At 38.2% G+C, this 11,464-nt stretch overlaps 1 pseudogene; it reads right to left on the bottom strand.

The window, feature by feature from the left end:
- Window positions 1–308: 308 nt before the first annotated feature.
- On the bottom strand, window positions 309–909 carry LOC149233624 (F-box protein GID2-like; annotated as a pseudogene).
- Between the last annotated feature and the right edge of the window lie 10,555 nt (window positions 910–11,464).

The following is an 11,464-nucleotide window of genomic DNA, read 5'->3' as shown; positions in this document are numbered from 1 at the left end:
TATTTGTCATTTTTCGTGTCGTAGGGTCCATCAAAAGTATGCAACATGGGCACTCTTTGGATGAGGAATTAAATTTTGCATCCAACAAGTATTAATGTTTGCAATTTGAGTAAAATATTAGAGAGATAGGTTGAAAATATGAATTGAAAAAGTAGTTTTATTATTTTACTATCTTTTAATATTTTTACTTTTTTTACTCCAAAAATGGTGAATCATCCCCCATGGTTGACATAATCATATTGAATTCTATTGCTTCTTATAAAGTTTACTTTTGTTGTATACTTTTCTTAGGAGGCTCATTTTAGACCTCAAAATTCCTCTAATGTGCCTCTTTTCTCATCCAAAAGGAGGTGCACATCGCAAGTGAAGGTGGTGGAAGAGCGGGCTACTGTTTGTTGAATTGGACAGGGCTTACACAAAATTCTGGCAATGTCATTTGAATCCAAATGCACAGGAGCATTCTCTAGTAGTGATTGATGGAAAAGAGCGAGAGGGAAAGATAGACATTATCCTTGCTCAACTTTTTCTTGGGCACAAAAGATGAAGCCCCCTTGGATTTAAAATGCTTGTGATTGCTATTGTTTCTAGTGAGAAGAGGTTGTAGGAATTTGATGTAGATATGCCTAAATCCACTGAGGCCCACAACCATGAATTCCAATTGTCCACTCTGAAGCGAGGCGGTGGATGGCCATGGTGCATGTAGATGCCTTCCTAGAGAACCTTGTCATCACTGACCTACTTCCATTTCTTGTTAACGCAAGAAGCCATGGCCAAGGACACCCCATCCAGATACTTGAATATCTCATTTAGTATGTGAATGTTGCTAGCAAACTCATCCTGGCATAATGCTAGTTTCTTGTAATTTCTCATTGAAACTCTATCTTGCGACTCTTCATTCTCCTTGACCATGACTTAACCTAGATGACTCCTTTGGCTCTTATAAGAATGGAATAAATACTGGAGAGACAAAGTCAAAGAAAAGGAGAATGAGAATATGATGGATGCTCGCGAGAAGAAGCAAAGCCAAACAACGAAGAAATACATTGTTGTAGGTGGGGAGGCAACCAAAAATGACAAAGATGCATCTGGTCAACAATGCACTATCCACTATTTCCACATCGTGACAACCAACAAAATTGATCTCATATTCACCCTATGAGTGAAATCAGTTAAAGATTTATGAAACTAAGGTATTACAGATTCGTGTTCTGGTGTGTGTGCTTTGTGTTATTGAAACAATGGATCAATAAATTTCCCAATACACAGACAATAAAAATGGAAAGACAACAGAGAAATACAGTAAGCAACACAAAGACACAAACAATTTTAATAAGGAGTTCACCCTATTCTCCAGGGCTACATCTCCGGTCCAGCTTTCAGTGGTGGCCTTGCTCTATTGTGCCTTTGGGCAGAGAATTTCAATACAGGGACTCAATGTGAGTTCACCTGAAGCAGGTTTTGCCTGGCAGGGTGGTCCTTGGATTTCCCAAGCCACTAGAGTTCACAGACTCTTCTTCTTCCTACCAGCTCTATAACCTTCTGGTCTACAGTGGAAAGAGCCAAATATGATGCTCAATCCGGACAAATTCCTCTATGGGATGGCTTGAATCTTCAAGCTCTCAGGTGCTCGATGTTGTCGCTAATTAGCTCGGCCCTCTGTCTCTTCTACTTTGCTTTATTGTTCTCTTTGTTCAGTCCTCCTCTCAAGGTTCACTATTCCACTTCTTCGTCTCTCAGCTTTTTGCGTCTTACCTCCTCTTTTCTGATTCAACCATATTTGTTTATGGCTTTAGCTATTCGATCACTATGCCTGTTCGGTTCCTCTTCCACTTGTCGATTCACCTTCTGCAGTTGTGCTTAGAGTTCCCTATTCGTCATCATCATGAACGCTCAGGGAGTGGCCACTTGTCCTCCTCTAAACAGCATCAGCATGCTTTTTCAGTTCGTTTCTTCAGTTATGTCGTGGATGCGTTCTTCCTCCATCATGGCGGTAAAAAAGATTCCAAACCCCTTTAAAATGCGGCTTAATTCCCTGTCGATTCCACTTCCTCCCATCGGGTGTGATCTCAACCGTCCAATCTGAGTCTCGCAGATCCAACGCCATACGCACGTTCTGCGCGATTGACCTGCTTGACTGATAGCGTGTGATCAACGGTGGTTTTCTCTCACCTCTACCTGTCACGTGTCGGTCGTTGTATGGAATCGCTCCACTTTTATCCAAAACCTCTCACCATTTAAGGGCACCCTGATCAAAACCGCTAGTTTCCAGAGCACAGGCCCCGCCTTGTACGATTAGCACTTTTTCCCTTTTCCGACCGTGGTCCTCCAATTCCCCCACACAATCGAGTGTTCAGGCTTTTCCATTTTGGCCCTGTTCGCCCAGCGATGCGCGATTAGGTGCTAATTGCACATCAAAAATCACCTCCATTTCTCGATCCGGGGCTCGCAGGGGCTAATTCGGCCTCCCGCGCAGTGTCCATGGGCCTCAGTCAGCGTGCCTTGACTGAGGTCCTCGTTGTTCCATGTTGGATGCCATTGCCACTGGTTCAAGGTGTTTTTGATTGCTGTTCTGGAATTCTTTAGAGATTTGTTCGACCTAATAGATTCATGGTTCTTTGACAGTCTTTTATGGATCCAATTCGGATCACGGCCTTCCCACTGAAATTTGCTTTTGGACCACCAAAAGTTGGTTTTCAAGCATCGACTAAGTGAGGATACTGTTTCTTCACTTGTCCAATCTCAATCCACTTGGAACTGCTCGACTTGGAACCTTTGAGCCCAATCCCGAGGTACTCAACATCTCTCGTGCGCGTCGTTCTTACCTTCCTATCCAACACTGTGTCTTCCTACAACTCATTGAGGTATTCAGGTAGTAGGTCATCAATAGAAGGCAATTAACTTTGCTCTTCAAGGTCCTCAATCATTGAAGGTTCAAACAATCTCAAGCAATTTTCATTTACGACTGAGTAGATGTGCATGTAAGCTGGTAAATCAAGGCAAAAAGCATTTTCACCAATCTTCTCAAGTATCCTGAAAGGTCCATACCTGATAGGCTTTGGCTTTTTACCTTCACCTTGCATCCTGTCCTTGCTGATATACAGCCAGACTTTCTCTCCAACTTGAAAACTATGCTCCATCCGATGCTTATCATGCCTAACCTTATACTTGGCCTGGCTCTTTTCCAGTTGTTCCTGTACTGCCTAATGGATCTCCTGGACCTGTTGAATGAACCTAGTTGTCTTGTCCACATCACTGTGTCCTTCAACCATGGTATCTTTACCAAAGACAAAATCCAAAGGAGACCTTGGTATGAAACCAAAACAGGTCTCAAAAGGAGACCCCTTTGTGTAGAAGATTGTTTGGCTCTGTTGTAAGCATGTTGCACATAACACAAGAGTTCATCCCAAAGCTTAGGATGTTTGATGCAATAACCTCTTAGTAACTGGATCACTGTCCTGTTTACTACTTTTGTCTGGCCATCTGTTTGTGGATGAAAAGTTGTGCTTTTCTTCAGTTTTGTGTCCATCAGTTCCCATAGACTCGACCAAAACTTCCCCATAAATCGGGTGTCTCAATCAGATACAATGGAAGTGGGTAATCCAAAATGAACCCATACATGTTCAAAGAACAATTTTGCATTCTGTTCAGGTGTAATATATTTACTACAAGGTATCAAAATACACATTTTTCTGAACCTATCCACAACAACATATAGATAATCATGACCTTTCCTGGATTTAGGCAGTCCCCCAAAAACATCAATGGAAATACTTTCCCAAGGGTGAGAAGGAACTGGCAATGGAGTGTACAAGCCTAGTTTACTTTTGCTCGGCTTGCTTTTAGCACACATGGCACACCCTCTTACATACCTAGAAACTGTCTCACTCATTTTCGGCCAATAGAAAAATCTTTGCAGTTGTGCAACTGTTTTACTTACCCTAAAGTGACCTGATATCAGAGAAGTGTGTGCTTCCCTAATTACTTTTATCCTCTCGGTTTGTGGAATGCAGAGTTTCCCACAATGATATAAGAGTCGGCCCTTTATATGATAGTCTAATTCTTCTAATCTTTTTGCTTGACTCAAAATTGCATATACATCTTTAAAGTCCATATCCTGAGCATATTGTTCTATGTAGCTTTCATGTAGCACTAAATTATGCTTAAGTATGGTAGATGCATTTATAATGGGTCTCGATAACATGTCTGCAACCTTGTTATGTATGCCCTTTTTATATCTAATGACTAAATGAAACTATTGTAGAAACCCCATCCATCTGTAATGTCTTGATTGTGCAACTTAGTTTGGGAGTGTAGATATTGAAGTGGTTGATGATCAATATGTATTACTGTCTCTTTACCCACTAAATAATGTTTCCACTTTTTCACACTCTAAACTAGTGCATACAATTCTTTATCATATGTAGGATAGTTAACTACTATAGGATTAAAAGTCTCAAAATGATAACATATGGGTTTACAGTGTTGTGTCAACACTTCTCCCATGGCATAGTCACTGGTATCAGTTTGGATCTCAAATGGTCTTTGTAGATCTGGCAGTGCTAGTACGGTTGCTGTACTAATTTTCTCTTTCAAGGTGTCGAAGGCTTTCTGATGTTTGCCTCCCCACTGAAACACCTTATTCAATCCTGTTAAAGCATGTAAGGGAGCTGCAATCGAGGAGAAGTTAGAAATGAACTTCCTCCAATATTTTGATGCTCCTAAGAAGCTTCTCCCTTCTGTAGTAGACCTGGGTTTAGGCCAATTCAAAATGACTGCCACTTTAGAGGGATCTATTTTCAATTCACCTCCCCCTACTATAGGACCCAAGTAGTTTAGAGATGTTTTGCCAAATTCACATTTTGAGAGTTTAACATAAAGTTTTTCTCTTTTCAAAACATCTAATGTCTCCTTAACATGCTTTAAATGTTCTTCCCACGTTTTACTAAAAATCATAATGTCATCCAGATACACAATAACAAAATCATCAAGAAAAGGTCTGAGTACATCATTCATTAATCTCATGAAAGTAGCAGGAGCATTGGTCAAGCCAAAAGGCATAACCAGCCATTCATACAATCCCTGCTTTGTTTTGAAAGCAGTCTTCCATGCATCTTGCTCTGCAACTCTGACTTGATGGTATCCACTGTGCAAATCCAGCTTGGTGAAATAAACATCTTCTTTTAATTAATCTAGAAGATCATCTATGCGAGGAAGGGGATAATGATTTTTGATTGTTATCTTATTTGGTGCTCGGTAATCAATGCACATTCTCCAAGAGCCATCTTTATTTCTCACCAAAATGATTGGTGACCCACATGGTGATGTGCTAGGCCTGATGAAGCCCTTCTCGAGCAACTCCTGCACCTGCTTCTTGATTTCAGCATTCTCTAAAGCAGACAACCTGTACATCCCAATGTTAGGGAAAGGAACATCTTGCTGCAAAATAATATCATGCACTATTCCCCTTTTGGGTGGCAGACCTTTAGGTTCTTGGAACAAGGCATCATACTCTGAAACAACCTTTTCTATATCAGCTTTTTGTTCAACATTACATCCCTCAAATACATTGGTTTTATCAAGCTTCTTTTCCTTTACAACCATTAGTAAGAATTGTTTGCATGAATTAATCATTCTTTTCATCTGTCCTGATTTTATGAGAGTATAATTATTCTTGAGCTTATGAGCTCTTACAAAGTATTCGATTCCATCTTTAACCAGTAGATACTTGTTCTCAACTCTATAGAAAATAGCCTTTCTATCATACAAGTAAGGACTTCCTAAAATAATTCCACATATATCCAAAGGAATTATGTCTAACTCAACCTCATCTACAAATGCTGACCCAAAAGAAAACTTGAGTTTGCACTGTCTAGTCACTTGTAGTTGTGCTTTATCATTCAACCATCCTAATGGGTATGGTTTCTGGTGAGGTGTAGTTGCTTATCCCAATTTCTTTACAATTGCTTCAGAAATCAAATTTACTTGTGAGCCACTATCAAACAAAATATCAATCTTTTGATTTTTTGAGATAACTCGAATATGGAAAAGCTCATGTTTTTTTCTCTCATTTTCTTCATCAATAACAGATTGAGCAAAATTGCTAGTAGATGCTTCAGAATTCTTACCTTTTATACCTATGGCTGCTATAGTTGCTTCATCTCCCAAGTCTGACCCCAAATATTTTTGAATAGCTGCAGTTGTCTTCTTATTCTTGCCCTCGAACTTCTTAGGTCTCAGCTCCAGATGCAGAATCTAGCAATGCTCATCATCATGCCCCTCCTTTTTACAGTGAGTGCATGAAGCTTTGGCTTTCTGTGCAATGTTAGCCTTCCTTGCTTTCCACTTCTGCTTTCTTTTCTCATTGCTCTTGCTTACAGTGGGTTGGGATGGTCCCCCAACTTCTAGATTTCCATTCTTTCCTCTAGCCTCTAGATGAGTAGCTTGTACAGATACCTCATCTATACTAGTGGGATTAAACATGAGGATGGTATGCCTCATGTAGCTATGTAGACCACCAATGTACTTCAAAAGAGTCTCTGGTGAGTCTAATGAGATACCCAATATCAATGCTCTCTTTCTAAACTCTTGAGTATACCCTTGCACACTTTGCCTTTTCAACTGCCAAAGAATTTGCCAACTCATCATGGCTTGTTGCATGTGGGCCAATGGATAGAATTGCTTTTTGATTGTAGAAACAAAGTCACTCCAAACAGAGATGGTCTTACCATGTCTTTTTATATCAACTTGAGTTCTTCCTTCCCATCAAACCAAGGGAGTGCCTCCTAGGCATAGGCTTGCCAGCTGAATCTTACTCTTGTATGAGTTTATGTTCTATACCCTGCAATACACATCAATTTGTCTAATCCAATTGTCCAACTTTTCAGCATTTAGCTCTCCATCATATATAGGCAAATCAAATTTAACATCTAACTTAATCAAAGATGCTTTCTTGTTATGCACGGGGCTATTAGGAGGTGTGAGAAAGTTTTCCTCTTTCCCCTTTGCTTTGGAGTTGTCATGCAAGTGAGACTCATCTTCTTCTTTCTCTTGCTTAGAGCTCGATGCATCTTCCCCCTTTTGCTTTCTAAAGTCTTTTTACATTTCTTCAACCATAGACTTTATAGCTAGGAAACTCTCTATGAATTGAGGGTCTCGCGATATAGAACCTTCTTTTGACATTGTCTTTTGAGAATAGACTCTCCCAATTTCAGGATTAGTTTCCACCAACTCTCCTTCTCCTAATTTGAGCTTTGATCTTGTGAGCATTCACAGCTAAACCAACACAAGTTTGTCTAACCTTACAGGCTAGAGCTCTGATACCACTTGATCTGATATTCACCCTATGAGTGACTTCAGTTAAAGATTTATGAAACTAAGGTATTACAGACTCATGTGATGGTGTGTGTGTTCTGTGTTATTGAAACAATGGATCGATCAGATTGCGAATACATAGACAATAAAAATGGAAAGACAACAGAGAAATACAGTAAGCAACATAAAGACACAAACAATTTTAATAAGGAGTTCACCCTATTCTCCAGGGCTACATCTCTGGTCCAGCTTTCAGTGGTGGCATTGTTCTATTGTGCCTTTGGGTAGAGAATTTACAATACAGGGACTCAATGTGAGTTCACCTGAAGCAGGTTTTACTTGGCAGGGTGGTCCTTGGATTTCCCAAGCCACTAGAGTTCACAGACTATTCTTCTCCCTACCATCTTTATAACCTTCTGGCCTACAGTGGAAAGAGCCAAATATGATGCTCAATTCAGATAGATTCCTCTATGGGATGGCTTGAATGTTCAAGTTCTCGGGTGCTTGATGCTGTCACTAATTAGCTCGGCCCTCTGTCTCTTCTGCTTTGCTTTACTATTCTCTGTGTTTAGTCCTCCTCTCAGGGTTCACTATTCCACTTCTTCGTCTCTCAACTTTTTCCGTCTTACCTCCTCTTTTCTGATTCGACCATCTCTGTTTATGGCTTTAGCCATTTGATCCCTATGCCTGTTTGGTTCCTCTTCTGCCTATCGATTCACCTTTTGCAGCTGCGCTTGGAGTTCCATGTTCGGCGTCATCATGAACGCTCAGGGAGTGGCCACTTGTCCTCCTCTAAACGGTGCCAGCATGCTTCGTCGGTTCATTTCTTCAGTTACGTCGTAGATGCTTTCTTCCTCCATCGTGGTGGTCAAATGGATTCCAAACCCCTTTAAAATGTGGCTTAATTCCTTGTCAATTCCGCTTCCTCCCATCGGGCACGATCTCAGTCGTCTAATCTGAGTCTCCCAGATCCAACGCCATACGCACATTTCGCACAATTGACTTGCTCGACCGATAGCGCGCGATCAACGACGGTTTTATTTCACCTCCACCTACCACGGGTCGATCGTTATATGGAATCACTCCGCTTTCGTCCAAAACCTCTTACCGTTTAAGGGCGCCTAGATCAAAACCACTGGTTTCCAGAGTGAGGGTCCCACTTTGTACGATTAGCGATTTTTCCCTTTTCTGCCCGCAGTCCTCCAGTTCCCCCATGCGACTGAGTGCTCGTTCTTTTCCATTTTGGCCTTGTTCACCGAGCGATGCGCGATTAGCGCTAGGCGCTAGGCGCTAATCATGCATCAAAAATCACCTTCGTTTCCCTATCCGGGGCTCCCAGGGGCTAATTCGGCCTCTCGCGCAGTCTCCAACATGGTCCTCGTCGTTCCACGTTGGATGTCATTGCCACTGGTTCAGGGTGTTTTTGATCGTTGTTCTGGAATTCTTTAGAGATTTGTTTGACCTGATACAATCATGGTTCTTTGACAATCTTTTATGGATCCAATTCAGATAAAAAATGGAGGACCCACCTCGCTATGTGAAAACATAGCTGTAGTGGAGGACCCAATCATAAAAACATTAATAAAACCTGTTTCTTTTGGCTCTTCTTTTGTACTCACTCGGTCGGTATCCACTTTTCCTTGCAATTTCAGAAGGGTGTTTTAATATATAGTTTTGGTTGTTATTATTGTTTAGGTTATATGTATTATATATTAATATATCATAATATATTTAACATGTGTTATAATATATTTGTGAAAACCAAGGTTTTTAGATTACATTGGAAATAGAAATAATAATTAGTTAAAATTACAACAAAATTGGATTATATCAATAGAATATTTAAAATCAAAAGAATTAGTTATGAATAGCGATAATGAGTTAAGTTATAAAAAAATAACAACTTAAATTATAAAATAAAATATAATTGAAGTATAGATTTGAAAAATAAGGAATACTCTTATGATGTCTATAAATATAGAGTTTCTAAAATTGTAATTTAATTATCAATATTTATTAGGTGAATGATAGGAATTTAACCTCCATATAACAATCTAGAATATTTTTAGTTGTAGTCATAAATCAAAGATTGAGATTTATCTCAAAAGTAATTATGAGTTGATTAATTTAAAAATAAATATCATATGAAATGGGTTATGGTGTTTGAGTTTGTGGTATTGATAAGCCATGACATTGGAACAAAGTCTATTTACAAGTTAATATTCTCCATGGTAAAATGGGGGTGAATCTCCATGATTGACTATCTTGTTATATGTTTTTTAAAATGCAAATATGTTTAATTTATATATTAAATTTTTTTATGATTAACAATAATATATATATTCAAAATATAAGAGGTACCATGAAGTGTGTTTCTATGCTTATCATGGATTGCTGTCTATTGAATTTTACCAACTATTTAATTTATACGGTTGTGTTGGGTTGTGGTTAAGTTTTGTGTAAACTTTTTTTCCCTTTTGAAAATGATTTACCTTGCAAGGTTCTTTGATACAACAATCTTTGCTGCAAGCTTGGTATCGTACTGATTGATCTTGGGTGCTACAGATAATGATCAAGAGATATGTGGATCTTTGATTTTCTTTTATTCATTGGTTTGACTTGACTTATTTCTAATGCAAAATACTTCTCTCAAAAATAATTTCTTCCTCTATAAGTCAATCGATACAATTGCCAAGAAGAATAATATATAAACTCAATGAACTTTTGTTAGTTATTGCGCAACATTTTTCTGCGCAGTTTCTACTTAAAATTGGTTTTTTTTATTCAGATTTATGTACGCTACAAACCAGCGTATGTATGCGACTATGATGATGAAGGAAAATAACATATATCTAGTAAACTATATTTTTATACATTTCATCCTCTTTTCTACTTTAACCAGTGTATCATTACTCCATTAGCCTGAGGTCATTTATTTTAATAACTTGCTAAGGAATATGGGTAATAAAATAATTGAAGGGTTTATACAATTTTAGAATACTCGAAAATTGAAAATACTTCTGACTGGGTTATTTTAAACTGTGATTGCCAATTTGTTAGAACCCGAGAAAACACGTAAAATGTTCACGAGGCAGTTAATGATGGTTATTTTTTTTGTTAGAATGTAAGAAAAAAGGTTAATGATTTAAAATGTAGAGGTATTTGGTAGGAATGTAAATTTACAATTCACTGACCACTAGTACCTAATTTCAAGTGATATGTTTTTTCTTAATAAAAATTATGAGTCAGCCTGCATTGACTAATACTTACTAGTAGTTTCTGTTCCCACTACTGGTTTCACTAATTTTACTACTATGACATAAAAAAATTATATTTGCCAATAATAACCAATAATATCTGTCCCCACTCCTGGTTTTACTAATTTCGCCGCTGATTGTGAAAGCTTTCAAATTCAGTGAGTTTATGGATAATTTCACAAGTTATGAGAGTTTATTTGATAGTGTAAACCATTTTATTTTTCTATTTATTTGAGGAACATGTGCAACGATGAGGGGCTATAGTATTATTCCATGTTTTCATCAAATTTTAAAATACTTGGAAACCAGAACTGCTAGTTGAGAAAGTCTGCATTACTCGAACAATCAACAAAGTTTAATAAAATCTTTCAAATAGGCACATGGTGTGAAAGAACAAAAAACATTGAATCAGGTCTATAAGCTAACCCACATAGGGAGTATAAACTGAGAAAGAAAAATGAAAAGAGCCTATGGACTGCATTATTTTCACCTCTGAATTTATCTGTATTTTGAAAACAACGCATCAATAAAAAACCATAAAATTGATTCACAGTATGAAATAAAATCTGAAAAGAGGCTTGCACAATCTTCTCGCGGAAAGGATATTGCAGTTAATTTATGGGAAGTACCACTCGCCGCCATCCACGGCTTCACCGCATTTTCAAATGTTACTTTATGGCCGTATCATATCTTCAGAGGTTCCAACTCTTATTTTATTTTTTTTATTTGCGGTCAGATATGCACAAAACCCTAATAAAGTGAATCTATATAGATGAAGAATTTAATGTAAATTTGTGCAACCCATGATAAAGAAATCATTGCCTAATACATCTCTATGATTAAAAGATTTAGGAAGTAATAGACCAGGAATGCTATTTACAACTTATATAGGAAAT

This window comes from Pinus tabuliformis, chromosome J (assembly GCF_031772625.1).
Source record: "Pinus tabuliformis cultivar Carrire ecotype Pingquan chromosome J, CPIR1, whole genome shotgun sequence".
NCBI classification, from domain to species: Eukaryota; Viridiplantae; Streptophyta; class Pinopsida; order Pinales; family Pinaceae; genus Pinus; species Pinus tabuliformis.
The sequence above is the reverse complement of the archived record's forward strand: the minus strand, read 5'-3'. Positions and strand labels throughout refer to the sequence as shown.